We start from the raw sequence: 18,986 nt of genomic DNA on the forward strand, positions 1-18,986 counted from the left end.
TATTGGATAAGAAATGTGGCCCTCATATCAGTATGCGTTGGTGCGCTACATACATTTCACGCTTCACCGATCTCCAATTACTTGCATGTGAGATGCCTAGACTCATGGGGTGTTGTAAGTCATTCACAATGATCATAAAAACTACAATCAGCTACCTTTTCATGGTTGCTTAGCCAAGCTCAGGAGATAGAGCATAGATTTCAAACCCGAGGCTAATTTCAAGTATGGTGCAGACCATTATGCTAAAAGGGGGTGTTTAGAGCCAATCTGTGTGGCTGTGTACATTGGCACGTATTTCCACAAATTCAAACATTAATTTGGAATCTTACCCACGGGGATTCTTCAGATATATTTCAGCCATTTCGTAAATTGGAAAAAAAATTTCATGGACGATAACGAGAAATAATACTTGCAATCTGTGCGGACGTAGGTATTTGATACGTGTAATTTAGAATGACAGCGCTCTTGCTAATAGTTGTGTTCCATTTGAACGAAACACAACTTTAAAATCCATGAAATTCAGGACAAATAAAAAACACAGAAATGAATGCATAGTGACATTCAAGATTTTTTTATATTCAGACATGTCAAGGGAACGATCAGAGTCATTTTACGAAGTATTATTAGTGGATATACGCAGTTGCCCTTTGATTCGTATTTAACTATCAAATATAAAATTACTTTTCTATAAATTGCCTGTACTCAATGTAACTTGGAATCAGGAACTTAATTTTAAAACTTGTATCGTTTTATGAGTTTGCTCAAAAGCTATGAGTATTTCAGTATTGCAGGAATTTCTTTTTTACCCTGGGTGACTTGATCAGCACAAAAAGTATTGTTATCCTCAAGGGCCCAGCAGATTATACTCATCTCTGGTAATATAGTATATATACTGGTAGGGTTTTTATGAAAATTTTTAGATTCATGGTGACAAGTTAACAAAGAGGCCTACATAGTTGAAAAGTAAAAATACACAAAAAAAACTCTTATTTGAACAAAAATACAATGCATTAATGTTTATGTTTCAACTTACACATGTCAGTCAGATATCTCACAATGAATTATGTTAAGTTCAAGTTCTATTTAAAAATTTCACATTAAAAAAAATAGACCTGTTACTAGTAAGTTGACGAAGGTCATAACAGGAGAACAGTCCTTAATATTTGAATAAGGATGATTGATTGATTGAATGCTCAACATGCACAAGCAATATAAAAATGATTTGAGAACAAGAAAAGTAAATATTAATGAGCATCAGGAACACCATTTAGGCCAGAGTCCAGCCTCATTCCAATGGGGTCCAAGATTGCACATCAAAAAATTACATTTAAAATTATTAATATTCAAAATTTTAAAATGGATTTAAAAATATGATATACAAAGAAAAAATACAGATAATGAATTGCATATAATTAAAATTCTAAAAAAGCTTTAAAAGTTTCACCACAGACAATAAAAATTGTACAATAAAACATTTAATGAATATACAATAAAATAGGCCTATACAATTAACAATTGAAGAACCGATACTTCAACATGTATATAAACATGTGGCTTATTATATTATTATTATTATTATTATTATTACTATTAAGATTTTATACTGATGTTATACAATGTATTTATTGGTGAATGAAACTGTGTCACTGTCTAGAGAGGAATAATAAAAATTGTACAATAAAATGAAAATAACATAAAATAGGCCTATACAATTAACAATTGAAGAACCGATACATCAACTGCAATATAAACATTATTATACTATTATTATATTTAAGAATAGATTTATACTGATGTTATACAATGTATTTATTGCTGAATGAAACTGTGTCACTGTCTAGAAAGGAATAAACATGTTTTTATTACAATAAATAAAATGAATTTGTATACAGTAAAACCACTATTAAGGGGACATCTTCAGGACCAAAGAAAGTGTCCCCTTAATAGGGGTTTCCGTAGTGCTAAAAAAAATACTTTCTTTCTATTCAAAGGCAAAAAACTGTCCCCCTAATAGGAGTGTCCCTTTAACAGGTGTTCCAATGGAGGGGTTCTACTGTAGTTATGTATTTGTAGTATATAGCATAGCAAATGCCAACTAGAAGAAATCAAAACTATAAAAAATGTAATGGTAGGTAGAAAGGGTTATTTAGTTTTTAGAATCAGGAATTTGAGATATGGTCTGCGGTTATCAGGTTAGTCATGTGTGACAAAAGTGCGGTAAAAAATATAATATAAAGGGATGGAATAATACCAATGCTTGGCATGCATCGATGCCTGCCAATAAAAGTGAGAATAAACGAGGTAATCTTCCTCTTGCCAGCTTGCATACTGATGTTGATGAAGGCTTAATACACGCTCACAAAAGATTCTTATTTTGTATGAATCACTAAAGCATAAACACTGTTTAATTTGAATAGGAGCTTGATGCATGAAAGATCCCTGTGATAAACCACCAGTCTACAGTAGCAGAGGCATTGAATATATTTTATGGGAGAGATCACTCAGGGAAATAGGATCTATACCCTGACAACACAAAACCCATAAACACAATCAGGGCACTGTCAATAACACCTGTCCATCAATAAAGTTTCCACCACTGGGGAAATAATGGGCGTGGCTTAGACTGCCTGAAGGTGACCAATCAAAGCAATGGGGATAAATTTGCATATTCATAGGTTCAGAGCCAATCTCTCAGCAAATAGACATCTGCTGTAGATAATTATATACCTCCATCATTATTCTGAGTATTTTCTGTATTCTGGTCAAAATTCAAACAAAGAAAACACTTCTCTAGACTATCAGATCAAATTTCCCTGGCAACAAAGCTCATGCCTCATGTGCATACATATAGTTGTATGATATTATTGTATTAAGATAGCAGATGTTACAACTGCCAATAAAGGAGGTATCTACCTCCAGAAAACAAAGGAGTTGTTGCATTTTATATGAGGTAATGCAATTTTCATTGGGTTAAGAAGTAATGTGTGTGTAATTCAGTTCATCCATTATCACAAATAGCACTTTACAATGAACATTTAGACAATATGTGTTATATTAAATACATAAAGCAAATAAACATAGATGGATTTTATAATTTATATAGCATCAATTGAATGTTTAATTATTGTCACAGGTGCTTTAAAGAAAGAGACAGATTTCGCAAGGGATTATTTAAATAAAAAAGGATTAAAAAATTATATCTCCGTAGAATAATAAATCACAGTATGACATGGTATAAATCTTCAATATTCTATTTATATTCTAACCTTGTAAAATGTTTACATACTTTTTTTTTTTCGATAATAACGTAGATATTGAATTTTTTATTTAAACCTTAACACTCAACACTTTCAGGATAGAATAAACTCTGTGATTATCTATAAAGTCAGTTACAATAATAGGATTAAGGAGTAGTAAATAATTTTAACCCAATATCTTGGAATTTGAAGATGATGATCTTCATAATTATCATAAAGTTGTCCATATTTTTGGTAAGTATTGTATCATTATATCTAATTATATCACAAGAAAAGTCTTTTTAGAACTCATAAGTTGAAAGAGTCTAGCTACAACATAAAAAAAAAATAATGAGTGGAGAGACAAAAGCCAAAGACATGTCAAATTAAAAACCATGCTAGAAAAAGACCACGCTCAAGCTGGGGATAGTGGTGCCTCATTTAAAAATGAATCTAAAACAGCAAAAAGCATAAAGCAAAAAAGGCAACATGAAACTATGATATAATCAAATAAATGTGAAATCAAAGTTACTAAACCTCTCAAAATTCCTTTAATATTTTTCTGCAAGTCAATAATTTATAAACAGTCCATAAATTGTGATTAAATTCTTTCACAATGCATCATATTACAAACTGAATATATTAAAAGTGATTCAAAATTGTGAATCCTTATGTGATACTTTTTACAATACTGATGATAAAAAATCTGTGAAATTGCACAGTATATCGATCCCATGAAAACACAATTTTAAATTTGATAGTTGTGATAGTCCACTGGGGTATTGCAAGGAGCGTGGTGCGTCTTATTGCGGACTTACAACCCTCGTTAGATCAATTCTGACATTCAAAATGCAAACAACTTAAGATTACGAGGTATGAACTTAAAAAAAAAAAACTGCTGGGATTGTATGATAATCTTGATATATTTGAATGAATTAACATATTTAATGATGTTAGTGAATATTTAATGTATATTCATCATTTCTTGAGAAATTATATGTAACTACAATGTATATAGATTACTAGTTGTTAAGGTAAGGTGTCTGTTACAAATAATATTTTTAATTATAAAACCAATCTTGAATATAATTAATCATCTATAATTTATTAGGAAATACCATTTCACAATAATATAAATGTGCTTTGTATAACACAGATAATGAAAGTGCCTTCATTATAAAACAAAAAATAAAAGGATAAATGAATCACAGATCACACACCATAGTCAAATAGTATTCTTCCTCAAATGTACTGTCATATTGAAAACCTCAACAAAACCACTTTTAAAATTTATACATTCAAAATACAATAATGAATAAAATGATTTTCTTAAAAGTAGTATTACTTTATAGAACATGTAAAAAAAAAGGATATTTAATCTAACACCACGATTAATATCCTGATTTACGAGACAAATTTTCAGCGGCGCTCCACTGATATGGCTGTCGGCAAATGATACAACTCTCTAATGAAAAATTAACGTTTCCACGGACTTACACTAATAGCAATATGATTTTACATGCTAATCTATATATCCATTTTCCTCTAATTAGTCGTTGAACATAATTCATATATCATTTTTTTTTTTATGTTTTTCGCATATTTCAAATAGTGCTTTCATGTTAAACATCCAAACAAAATTCAATGATTAAATTACATTAAAAAAATTATACTATGAATAATATTAAAGCTATAATGACTGAGATAAAATCCACAGAAAAAATTCAATTAACAGATTAAGAAGCTCATTTACAATGTTCTATAACCTATTAAGGCCTAATGAGAGTTATTATAACTACCGCGCTAAGTATGCGATGAAGCTCTGCAACATGGCGGCCATAGAAAGTGTACACGCAGTAAAACTAGTTATCTGTACATCAATACCGTAAAACCTTGATTACAAGTCCTGGGCTTCATTTTCTTAAGGGCCTTTGGATGGTCTTCTTTTCTATACGGGCCTCTGTTTGAGATGGGCTTCTTTTCGAGATACTTTTACTAACTAAAGATAGGACTTCTTTTAAAATGAATGCTGTAAATTTTTCAACTATGAAATTAAAAATTCTATTTAATATTTTAACCATGCTAGTACAATAAATAATATTAATACTGACATGCTTTCATAATATTCAAAGATAGCATCAGTCTGAATGTAAGTACTATCTCAAAAGAAGCCCATATTGGCTTCTTTTCGAGATGGGCTTCTTTTCAAGATTACTTTTGCAAACTAAAGAAGAGTTCCTTTCAAGATGGGGTTCTTCTCGAGATTAAGCCGCTCAGGTTTCTATTCGAGATTTTAAAGTATACAAAGGAAGCAACTCCAATATTTTTTTTAACTCATCACAAACATCATATCTTTAGCTCCTGAAGATTATTTAAATTAAAAAAAATCAAAAACTAAATGTTTGAATGACAACCAAGCTTATCTACCATTCTATCAATCAATCAACCAACCAACCAACCAACCAATTCACACCAATTAATAGCAACTCTAATATTTTTTTAACTCATCACAAACATCATATCTTTAAGCTCCTGGACTTACAGATTATTTTAAAAAACAAAACTAAATGTTTAAATGAAAACCAAGTTTATCTACCATTCTATCTATCAATCAATCAATCAATCAATCAACCAACCAACCATTCATGCAAACAATTATTTTCATATCATCCCATGGACCACTTCCTTACCTTATCTTTTTTTTTTCTAAAATCCTGGATCAAACTGTTATGCAAAACATGGTTGCTATAAATACCTATGTGATAAATTGATAATACAATTATACATTCATATCTCTTATAATACGATACATATATTGGAATGGCAAGTTTCTGATCTCATTAAAAGATTAAAGAACAAATTAATTAATCGCATTAACAGAGGAGAATCACCTCGTATATGACATTGCACAGACTGTACAATAATCATAACAAAATTTCGAAATCATTCTGCGGAATTAGTGTGGATTACGCGTGCTTTGCAATGCAGGACCGAGTAGGCCGCTGGGGCTGATTTTTTCCGTGCAGCCACACTATGAATCTGTTAATGGAATTCGTAGCAATGAAATGTATGTGAATTAATAGTACTTACGAATGGCATGGATACCTGGCGGTAATGCGGTAGGCATTCACGGATCTCGTGGGACCTCGGTCTAACCAGACAATAAATTATCCAAGACACGATAAATTGAAAGACTAAAAATGAATGATAAATATTGAAGATTTATGATAGTTAAATCTATATATGCTGGTGTTTAAAAAGAATAATTAATTAAAGATACTAGAAGTGTCTGAACAAAACATACAACATGCACCAAGTCATAATATAGGTCGATTACACATTCAGAAGCTCATGCTTCTAGAAAACTAATGCGAAGTGGCACGTACAGTAATCAACCAGTTTACATGAAATGATCTTGAAAAATTAAAATTATACTTAAATTTAATTTTACCTTTATCATTATCATTCTCATCATCACTAATTATTAAAATTATTATTTATCTATCATCAGCACTGTTAATATCATGTCATTATTAATATTTATTATTCTCATTATTATTGTCAATATCATTTTATTTTTCTCCAAGTACAAGTATTATGTTTTACTTAAAGTTATAAATATGTTTCTGCATCATATTGCTCTCAAGCCATCAAACATACCCTTTCAACTTTCAAACTATAAAATTATATCGCTGTTACGGTTAGCTAACATGTACATTTCACTTTCCTAAAGCAGGTCACATACCGGTAACTGATTTTAGTGGATCGCTTGAAATATTTTCCAAGACATCTGTATACTGTCGTACACAGTATTGGTTGAGTACGTGTAATCGATCAAAGTACTGAAAAAAGCAAATACCGGTAGTTAAGTATGCAATACATTTCATAACTTATTTGAAATATATTTTTTTAAAGAAGTAAGTTGCGGAGTTGGAGGGTGGAGGGGGAAAAAACAAGAGCCCACCAAACCCTGCCTCACCCTATTAATTTTGGGGGGGGGGGGGGAAAATGAAATTTANNNNTGTAATTTAAGATATTGCCAACCATATAGCTGTAGCACAGACATAAAATATCATACTTCAGCCCCAGCCATGGAGGGGTGGAGGTAGTCTCGATCTTTCATCTGTAAAATTCTGACCCAGGGGCCCCATTTATTTGAAATTTCTAATTCGCAACTAGGTTGAGTGAGTAAAGAGATAATTACTTTTAAAAAATAAATAAATAAAGCTAATAAACTTTGAATGGTTCTAAAATATTTTGTCATTTTCTAACAAACAGAATAGATGAAAGTATAGGTAGATTAAAGTCAACCAAAGATAACAAAGATATTCTTTAGATTAAACAGATTGATTGTATAGAAGTATTTTCTCCATTGTGTTGGCAGTTGTCGGTTCATCAGTTGCTTGGAACAACGATTAAGGTGGAAATGCTTGGATGCACTTCACTGCACAGTAAATAGTCCGAGATGATAAACCATCAGCTCACACTGTCTGCATGCTCTATGCCTGGATGGCTTTGCTGTTCTTTACGCTTGCACACACTTCTGCATGCACAAACAGCAACCGATGATATCAAAGCTTCATCTATAACTGGACCCTTGGTATTTTTTCGGTGAGCTTAGCTACTATTTAACAAATTATTATAATGGATATATCTCTGACAATAATAAATTGATCATTGCAAAAAAAAGTCGGCATTTCACACTAATTCACATTGGATACATTACCCCAAATACGATGATGCCAAATTGTACCACATAAATGATATCACAACATTATTACTCAGTCATATTTATCTCCACTACCTATCTGTGATATCTGATGCAATTTGATTTCATTATTGACAAACTGCGGTGTGTTTACAAAGCAAACACACAGCAAAATGCAAATGGAGAATCTTTACGCAGGTAGCCTAATGGGCAAGAAAACATTTCTCTGGTGATGTAATTGAGCAGATTACGTGAGAAAACAAAATGCTAGTTTTAATTCCATTCTGAATGTGTCTTGTCTGGGATGAATCTTCGCCTTGTAACTTAATCTATGCAGATCAGATCAATCATGGACATGTAACTGAGTGTATTAGAAGGAGAGGGGATTGGTGAATAAAGGCTACGTCACTGATTTACAATATATACAGACTCTATCTTGATATTCATTGCTGTATAATCAAATTCATGAGTTTCATGTTTATATGAATAAGTAAAAGTTCAATAATATATTATAATCATTAGTCATATATAGTCATCTTCATTATCATCATCTTCATCCTCATTAATACCCTCATCATCTTCAATATTATCATGGCATAGGGTAAATAATTTCATCTGGTTTTCAATAATTCAATATATAGGAATTCTTTTCCGACGAAGTCTGACTGGTAGCCAGGTGAAACTGCAAATAACAGTTGCATTGGCAAAGAAATTCTTTAATATTGGCACCTTCTTTTTGCTTATTTATAATCATCATCTCTAATAGCATCACCATCATCTGGTTTCATAATGCTATATAAATATTTTTTATATTAACGTAGCAAGAAAGAAAAATAGATTTTTTGGTTTAGCTATATAGGTTTAATATATATATCATTTTCATCCTCCTTTTCATGGTAAAATCATCATCATCATCATTACTTCCATACAAGGACAATCTTAATGTTAGTCTACAGTATGTTCAGTATACAGCCCAATCAGAATACAGTACTGTAATTATAAAAAGTAATATTAAAAAAACCTAAAATGTCACTGTACTGAACATTTTTAATTTTCTAATTTGCATAATCTAAGCACATGCACACATTTAAATCAACCACAGTTCAGTTGATCTTCATATTACAGCTCTGCCTAAACATTTTCTCCCTGTGGACAATCCAGACACTAATCGTTGTGACTCAAAACACATGTAAGCCTCTCAAGGATACGAGTCACTGCTAGCGGAGTCACTGAAGCGTATCTGCTGTGGCTATTTCTGGTGCTCTAAGCTTCGAGTGTCGTATTTGATAGTTCTCATTGATGCTAGCTTGGTTAGTTATGATTGATAAGTAAACACATCATCACCACGGTTGACGAAACTGATGAGGTATTTTTTTCAACGCAAAGAGCTAACAGCTTTCAAGCGATGAGGCTTACCCAGGATCTGAAGATAAAACCTATTCAAGACAACAACAGCACAACATCGACTAAAAGGACTTGAAAACAAATGAAGCATGTATCATAACTTTGAGAGCATATATTAAAAAAAAATAAATATTTCACTTTTATATTGCAATACCACAGACAATAATCCAAACCAACATTACTTCATGGACTCCCAACTGGTAGACATATGGCAAGAAACTACGACAGACAACTTACCTAACCACAAATTATTCCAAGGAGTTCAGTAACCTATGCCTTAATGAGCTTTAAATATTATGGTAGTTAGTCTGTGGCCACCAATGGGATATAAAAAAAACCACAATACATTCAAAAGCTTTGATTTAATTAACAACTAAAGAACTTATTTACAACAGTAATATTTTTATTGGATACAGACCTTGATTTGTATATGTTAATATCATCAATAGAAATACCAGCAAGCCCAATGGAAATACTGTATAGTTTTTGGTATTTTCCCTTATCCTCTCATTTCAGTTTTGTATTGTTTGATAAATTACTCATTAGGCAAATATTCATAACAACATGACAAATGAATTATAACATAAAAAAAAAGTTGTCAGGAAAGAATAACAGTAAAATACAGTACCTCTCAGACCAAAAACATTTTATTAGCATAAGTAAAGTTAAAACTTAGTATCTCAACATTGTATGTAATTGTGTTACAACATAGCAGAAGAGGATACAAGGGGTCCAGTTGGCCTGGGCCCCTAAATTTTGGGAATTCTTTTAAAATGGAAAAGAAAATGAAAACTAGATTTAACCATAAAAGTTGGGGAACGGGTCAAGCCCCTCCCACCACTTCCATCAGACAGAGCTCGTCGGGCAGTCGGACTAAAAAAATATATAAAAAATAGGCCCACGTCAAGCAAACACATGTCTGTCACAATCAGAGACTGTCATTTTTGTGTTCAATTCTTTCAAAAATCTCATTTGGGAGGGGGAACACCCTCTCAAACCCTTCCCCCAGCTCAGGGATATGAGCCCAAGTCCCCCTGTTGGACAGGGTCTGAGGTGGTCTGGACTCTCCACCTCCCTGGTCTTCTCTTTTTTAAGTCCCTGGATCTACTCTACTACCTCATAGGTTCCCAAATTAGCATACTCATGCATAGGCTATCAAATTAGCATACCCATGCTTCAGAACGATTCAAAACATATTTATAAAGTACTTTAAAAAAAATCATCAAACAATTTGAATAAAATTGACTTAGCATGAGCTCTACATTGGTGTGAATAATGTAATACAGGGCATAATACTATCTGTTGACATCAGATATTGATGCTATACCCAAAAGGTTATCTGCACAATGACAGTAAATATAAAAAATCAATATCAAAATATGACAATAAAAAAACCAACAAAATGACTCATTATATATTTTATTATTTATTATTCAAAATTGCCATGTTTTACAATTAAAAGCTAATCTATTACACATGCCAGCATACTTGCGAATTACCTTATCGAACCAGCAAAGAAATCCGAATATGTTACTTTTTACATATGATTGGTGTCAGACTGTAAAAAACAAGGTGTTTTCTAGACAATTTTGATTGGCGGGCCGCAAAGATAGGGTTTTTAATTCAATGTCGTGGGCCGCAAAAAAAATCGCTGACGGGCCGCGCGGGCCACACTTTGCCCACCTGTGGTGTAATGGGTCCTGCCTTTATACTGTCTGTGTCATACTAATAATAACATATTTAGATTACACTCAGTTGCGATGTAATCGGTGGTAATCCAAAACTGATTACTTCCGATCGCAATCAAGAACGTGCATTCAGACCAACACAAACAAACTTTACATTCTAGGGCCCAGGCCTCCGATGTCTAGGCTTATGTTGACTGCCTCTTGCCTGTGGAATTTGCTGTGATTCGTTGCGACCGGGTTCCGTGGTAATCAGGAGTAAAAAAGATTGCATAGCACCCAATCGCAATGGGTAACAATTGCAATATCGATTACTTATCGGCAACTATTGGTGAGCTACCACACACGATTTTACTTTGCGATTGGCTGTTGTAATTGCTACAACCATTCACAATGCGATGCTATGCTAGTCTGAATGGGGCATTAGTCTATTTTATACCTCCATGGCTTGAACAATAAATTCAATATCATCTTACTTTTTTTTAAGCAAGTTTAGCATTTAATTGAATGAAATTAGAACAAATGAATTAACAAATTCATAAATTATGCCATTCTTTGTAATAAACACTTAAACCGACATTTTAACAATATGAATAGTATAATGTCTGTATGTCAGTAATACCAGAATTTGTTCTGTGTCTTAAAAGTTTCTAATTTATTTATTTGTTTTGAAGAACATATATCAAAGCTCTGTGCAATTTCAATTGACAAATTTGTGTGATGTGTCTATATTTATCGGCATGATGAGGTCATATTACACCCAAATATGGGCATATCACATTTATTTGCCACATAAAATTTGACAGTGTGGACAGGACATTTTATCACAAATATTATTTTTTACTTGCAAGAGCAAAACATTTTAAAGTTTAAGTTGAAATGTAAAATGTTTTGTAAGTAGCATATCTGGTATATATGGTATACATGCCAACACACCTGTTTCAGCTGGGAGACTCCTGTTTTGGCAGAATCCCAGCCAATTTTTTTTCTCAAATTTTCTCACATGCTCTCCCGGTTTACAAAGAAAATTGCATAGGCATTCTAATCCTAGTTTTATTGTCTTTTTCGCAATAAAATACTACAAAAAACCTTAAGTATGCTATTTTAACCTCTGTTTTTATAATGTATATGTATGTATTTATTTTAATGAAAATGTTCCCGCCAGAAATCTCTTTCTTTGGACAATAAAGAAATCTTGAATATTTACGTTTCAATATTTTGCTCGGCGACAGCATAGCCTCTCTGTGAGTGGTGCGAGAGATGTGGATGACAAGGTGTCTGGTCAGTAAAGACTATAAGCTTAAGAATAGTGAAATTTACCCTTATGATACATTAAATAGCTAAAGCTTCCAGGGATGTAACCCCCTGGATCCCTATGTAATAGCGAGACTCCCTGCCAAACACCCACAAACCAAGGCCCTCGATGGAGCTTCATGCCAAATTCTCCTGTTTTTAATATATCAAAATGTTGGCATGTATGGTTATGGTTATACTGTACTAAATGGTGTTGTATTTCACATTCTCAAAATACTGAACTGTAAATACAATAATAAACCAGGAAATAAGCTATAGGAACCAAATCATAAAACTCTGACATAAAAAAACAAAGAAACAAAACTACACATCATCACACCCATTTCACAAACCACAATGTCAAGTAGCTATCAATTTTACAGGTGCCATAATGATGTAGGTATCTAACAATGAAGTAATAAACTTCATGATCTTGCTAATCTAAACAACATCAGATCAATATGTGTTTTTAAAATATGAAAACCGGTAGGTAAATAGTTTCATATGGACTCCAACTGAATATATGAATAATGTATTTATTAAACATGGAGTGTAAACAATTCCAAGTCCAAGATCCAATAATTTAAATAACAACTGGAATATGATTATAATTGTGTACTGTATTTAGATAAAATTTAACAGGTTTTTATTTTGGTGATGCAAAAAACACATGAATCTAGGCTTGGTAATTTATATTATAAAGAATTAATTACAATGAGAATCATTAAAATAAAAATTGTAGAAAACGGATAATTAAAATTTTTCTTTTTTAAATTTGGAAGGCTTTCTGTGCCTCTACAGTGCCTGTTAGCAACCACTGGTTGAAAGTACAAAGGGCGAAAAATACATATAAAGTAAAATAGAATAAACGACACATGGAATTAAAAACAAAATAAATTATATATAGAATAAATTTGATAAATATAATAAATATTAAAATAAATAGAATAAACAAAATAAAAAAATGAAATAAATAATCAAAGCAAAATGTTTTTAAGGAGAGAGTTGTTTCACCATGTAAAATTACAATAAATTTTCTCCATGAACAACATGTCAATAATGTTCTACCGTTTTTTTAATTGGTTACTTCATAAACCTGAAGAATCACACCATTTTGTTTGCTGTATTGAAATAATAATGACCTTCTTGTAGATGGACCTTTTAGCATAATTGACATTGTAAATTATGTATGCAAAGGAAAGCAAACACCTCTGAGATACAAATAACAAGCAGTATTGACAAACAGATGAACTGCAGTGCACTCAAGTGTGTTATTAGAAATTGCTGACAACAGAGGGCGACATTTAATTAGAACAAGGCTAAGATAGAGTGAGGCATTTTTATATAGCCTGACTACAATATTATCGTATAATTAGATTATTAGTATGGCAAGATAAAAAAAAAGCCCTCCACCCATGGAGTTATATATGGAGATATTGATGCTGGTTCGAGCGACAGGCTAGTCTTGATTTTTATGGTAGTGAAATTAATCTTCTAGAACCATAGGCCCAGTACAAAATTGGCTCATGTGCATTACTATACAGAACCAAGTACTTTTCAAAATGTGTAGGGGAATACATGCCCGATGTCATGATCGAGTCTCTGTGGTGGACAGACGAGAGTAGCTGGCACTGGTTTTACCAGGTAGCTCAGACAGGAAGTGACCCTTAGAGAGCACTGTGCACCTTAAGATTTTTGTAAGAATGATTACAATGATGGAAAAATAAAAAAATAAATTTGAAACTTTAATTTTCTAACATTGGCCAGCAGCAGGAAATAAAGTAGGCATACATGAACAATTTATTTTTTTACTTGGAAAAATTCAAATTCTAATGTGTAGTATTGCAAGAACTACTAGAGAGATGAAGTTATTTGTATCCGATTTCACATATTCAGAAATAGAAATTTTTATTTTGTATTCACAGTAAGTGAATGTGAACGACATACGCAAAACTCTTCAAGTAAATTCCAATATAGTTTTCATGTTCGGTAGGTCCACTGTGGTTGTAAACGACAACATTCATTTCCCCAACAAAATCAGGTGTTGTCTTAACTTTCTGATTAACTGCCAATTCTCATTACTCACTTTTTGTTTTCCTTTGAATAGCATCAAGATCATGTTGAAATTAAACTACATAGGTTTGCAAAAGTTAATCATAGAGTAATGTTTAATAGTGTCACTAATGCGACCTTCAGATACTTGTCCTCTATTTTGAGTGAGTAAACATAGCTAGGCTGTCTTTGAGAATCAGAAGTTAGGTCAAGGTACATCACCATCAAAGGCCCAGTGTGAGTGAATGAATGCATATGCGACGGCTGTTGAAGACAGTTCAGCTTTTGAACAATTTGCGGTGATCAGCGATATACGTAGGAAACCGACTCACATCCGTGGGGAGCCTCTGGGACGTTAATCGCTCTACATCCTCTTCGTCCACCTGCTGGGTACCCATGGTATATGTGATGTAATGTTGACAGTGCGGTAAATGAAGACGACATTCACAACAATCAACCTGTTGAGATGAAAACGATCAATGAGGCAGCCGTTAATTACCTTATTATTGTATAACTAGATTATATTTGGCAACTTACAGTTTAACATGGCTTGGTGATTAAGATGCTCGCCTTTAATCCCAAGGTCATGGGTTGAATCGAATCAGCCATGCCAGGATGTCATACAACCAAATCGCAACTCAAAACAACTTTATATAGGTACTTGGTTACAAAACACCAAGGGTCCCAAATGATCACCCATGTTAAATATGTTTTTTTTTTCAATCAAAATCTATATCACTTGTTGGGAAAAATACAAGCTTCAAATACCACATTCTGAATTCTCCAAATTATCAACATCTTCATCAGGACACCATACTGTTATGCTTGGCAGTCATTTGTTGGCAGGGTTGTCATGGAAATAATATTTGCCAAAGGATACAAGGTGCTAGGGTACTTAATTTGGCAAAACAGCACCAACAGTAACCTTCACTGCTTGCCTGTGGAGTATTCCTTGTAGTGCTGTGTGTTGTGCATAGATGGAGAGGAACCCAAAGACAAGAAAAATGCATAAGGAGTTAAAAATTCTGCTGCGCCAACCCCTCCAACAGCAGAAAAGGTTTGAAATCAGCCATGAACTACTATAATCATACTGTTATACATAATAGTACATATTTTTTTTAATTGCTCCTGAAATTCTGTCCTGATGGTTGCAAATCTCTGTTCAGTGTAACTACTTCTACACCTAGTGCTGTTCCATACTGATGCACAGAGAGTCAAAGAAGTTGCCTGAAAATTGGATTCGGTGGCATACATAGCAGGTGCACAAAGTGGGCCATAAAAAGCTTGCGCCCCCAACCCCAGTTGCCTTCCCCCGATTGAAAATGTCTGAAGCAAAAAAATCACACTCAAGTAGTCAATAACCACCTCATATCACCTTATTTTGTAACCATAGCCCCTCCTCACTTAATAATCGAGCTCCCCCATTTGCAACCCCCACCCCCATCAGCCCACCCATTTCAAGAATCTTAGGTACGCCACAATGGCCCAGTGGCGTGAGAAAGGCATATCTAATAGCAGACCAGAGCTTCAATCTTGGACGGTGCATATTTTTTCTATCAGAAAATGGGTTCAGCAGTTTTCAAAACTATCTCTTGTGTTATGTTTAAACTTTGCAGGCTGTGATTTCCAAATAGTGGCGGTACACTAACACAAGAGGGTTGAGTAAGCAACTGTGTTCACACACAACATGAGTGAGAAATGCACAAGAAATCTTATAAGCATGTTATATATCACAATTTATCATGTGAAATAGTCACCATCATGCCTATGTTTGTCACAGTGTATAAAAATATTATACAGTAACAATTTGCCAATACTGTATCACCATTCATATCTAAGTTCATAGCAACTAACCTCAAATAAGAATCTAGCTTCGATGAAATTATACCCTAGTTATCACGCCCCTTACCCCTACTCTTTAAACTTGTCCATCACAACAAGGCCAAATGACTGTTTTCACTTCGATGCACGGCACATGCCCCATGGGACCTGCAAACAAGCTCCCCCTGGGCATTTTCAACAGGCAACTGTCACTTGCCCTCGGTCAAGCACTTCCTTAAAATAGCTCCCAATTGACTCGTAGCCAGCAAACTTAAGCGGCCTTCAACATCAGTTACTGATTATATAATTTTTTCGAGAGATTTACAGCTCTTCATCCGAAAAGGTGTCAAAGAAGGTAAACATGACAAAGTCCTACTCACCTAATAATAACTTATATAATTTCATTTTGATAAAAACATATTTGACCTGATTCGCCAAAGTAGAACAAAAGTCTGGTTATAAATTATCAGTAAGTATCCACTGAAGATCTAATTAATGGTTAGTAATCTAATGCCTATAGTGCACAGTCTACTCTAAGCAGCCACATGCATCCAACATTAAAGGGGGAAAATGTTTCTCTAAAGATACCGTAACAAAAATAAATCAAATTTAAAAACCTCAGAAATACAGTTTTTAACAAATCTAGTTACAAGGGAATATAAAGAATTTGGGTAACAGATTGTGTGTCCATCGTGAAGGGGATGGCCTCAGTAAGATCTGACAAATTTTAGGAGTATTTTTGTTAGCATAGCACTCCCTAATAGTCAGCTTATAAAAGCAAAACTTTAATTCATTTTGTTAATGAAATAAATAAAAGGAATGCTTAGGTGGTTTCTGAAACTAAAAACCCCCCAATGCATCTTACAATATTAATGAATTGTGTTTTGGTGTTTCATCTATGCTGCCAGGTCAATAATAATTAGATATTTTTTATGAATATGCTATTATGTTTATCAAATGATAGGAAACTTTATAAAAATTGTAATTTAAAAAGATGAATTCTTAACCCCTGGTCCCTGACTGAATTCAAGAGTGAAACCATAATAAAAACCAACTTAAGTGTTTTATAAATGTGATAATACTGATACTTTTATTCTTAGTTAACAAGTTCATGTTTTGCACCATAAATGAAGTTCTTTTTCTAAATGAAGATGCTTCTAAGCATCATTTCTTAGCTTCATCTTCATAGTTTATAGGTCATCAGTGAATTATTGTACTTGGCTTTAAGTGATAGGGGAAACATTTTATGTTCTGAGTTGATGTGGATGAGCTTCAAACGTAGTGGAATCATTTGTTGTTCTGAGCTTAAACTGGAAATGGGGGAACATTTTTAATCTTTCATTCAAAGGTAGGGAAACTGTCGTTCACAGCAATAAGAGGCTGGGGAATGTTTGAGCTTTTTAACTTCAAGTAAAAGTTGAAGTTGAAGTTTTCATAATATTAATGGTGATAAAATAAATTCTTCAATAATAATAACGATGATAATGATAATGATGATCATGATGACGATATAATGATGATAACATCATCAGAAATAATGATGGTGATGATGAAAATGATGAACATGGTGATGATAATGATGATGACGATGATGATAATAATGCTCTAAATGGCAAATAATAATTTCACTTTTTTTCTTCTTTAGGGATATATAGCCATTTATCTTTCACTTCAAGAGGTAGATTACTTAATCTTTTCAGCTTATATGTGCCAGGAAGCTAACTAAATCTCTCCCTCTCCCCAAGGGAATTATCTAGAACTTTAAAAAGGTGGGAGGTAAGCCTAAACCTATGATTAAACAGAGCCATCAATCAAAAATCTAGATGATTTTGTTTTCATTGGAAGATGATACCAAGGGCTAATTTGAAAGGGTTGAGTACCAAGAGGATCCCGCCTTCATTTTGCATGGGGGTACATGTCCACCCTTTGAATGCATCACATAATTGATGTTCCTATATTAGTGTAACATTTAATGCTTGCATTGGCAATTAGATAAACACCGAGGCAAAAGTGAAACCTCCAGTCCAGCGATATATAAGCAAATAAAGGAAATGAACCAATTAAATTAACCTTGATGTTCACTTATTAGTAAACCTATAATGTCAACTCATGCTGGCAACATTCTCTCTCTTTCTCTCTTGTTACAGAAAGTAATTTGTGTAGAATGTTGGATCATGGTACAGGAAATGTTACACATTATACTCATAACAATAGTAATTACCAAGGCAATTTCAAATTTTTCATTTTTTTATTTTTTATGTCAAAGCATTATATACATTTTAAGTGTTGAGTCAAAAATAAAAACATAACTTACTGTTTACTTGATATATTTAAATAAAAAAATGAAAAGATAATGTTTCTTTGCCAAAACATAACTAATACAGTTCCTATATTCCTAAAGCTTTCACACTCACTGTTCCTTAATTTAAGGATTTTCAATGCAAACATTTTGTAAATCAGCAGAAACTGCGATGTCAATGCACCTTTAAACTTAATTGCGTGATCAAGGCTCGCCAAAGCAGCAACCGACAGAGCAAGTAAACTAAATTATTTATTTGTTTAACAAAAAAGAAAGTACATGTTATATGAAACCGAATAGTTTTCATGATTGTAATTTTTGAAATTCATAAGTTTAATCCTTTTAATGAGAAATTATGTTTTAATTGATCTTTTTCTTTTGTTTCAGGAATGACCACAGACAGTACATCTACAGAATGCACAAAGAAATGAAACCAAACTCGTGCGGTTTGACATGAGTTGTCAAATTATGGAGGGGTGTCACATATA

The 18,986-nt window shown here is 33.0% G+C and overlaps 1 protein-coding gene across 1 annotated transcript in view; it reads right to left on the bottom strand.

Moving 5' to 3' along the window:
* Positions 1-12,967: 12,967 nt before the first annotated feature.
* The window catches only part of LOC117110926 (protein SMG5-like), a 46,279-nt gene continuing 40,260 nt past the window's right edge, over positions 12,968-18,986 (bottom strand). The window contains exon 7 of the mRNA XM_033253776.1: positions 12,968-14,836. The gene's annotated coding sequence lies outside the window, so the exon portion shown is untranslated. The remainder of the gene's footprint in view (positions 14,837-18,986) is intronic.

This window comes from Anneissia japonica, unplaced genomic scaffold (genome assembly GCF_011630105.1).
Source record: "Anneissia japonica isolate Jap-2015-1 unplaced genomic scaffold, ASM1163010v1 scaffold277_len1293397_cov203, whole genome shotgun sequence".
In the NCBI taxonomy this organism is placed as follows: domain Eukaryota; kingdom Metazoa; phylum Echinodermata; class Crinoidea; order Comatulida; family Comatulidae; genus Anneissia; species Anneissia japonica.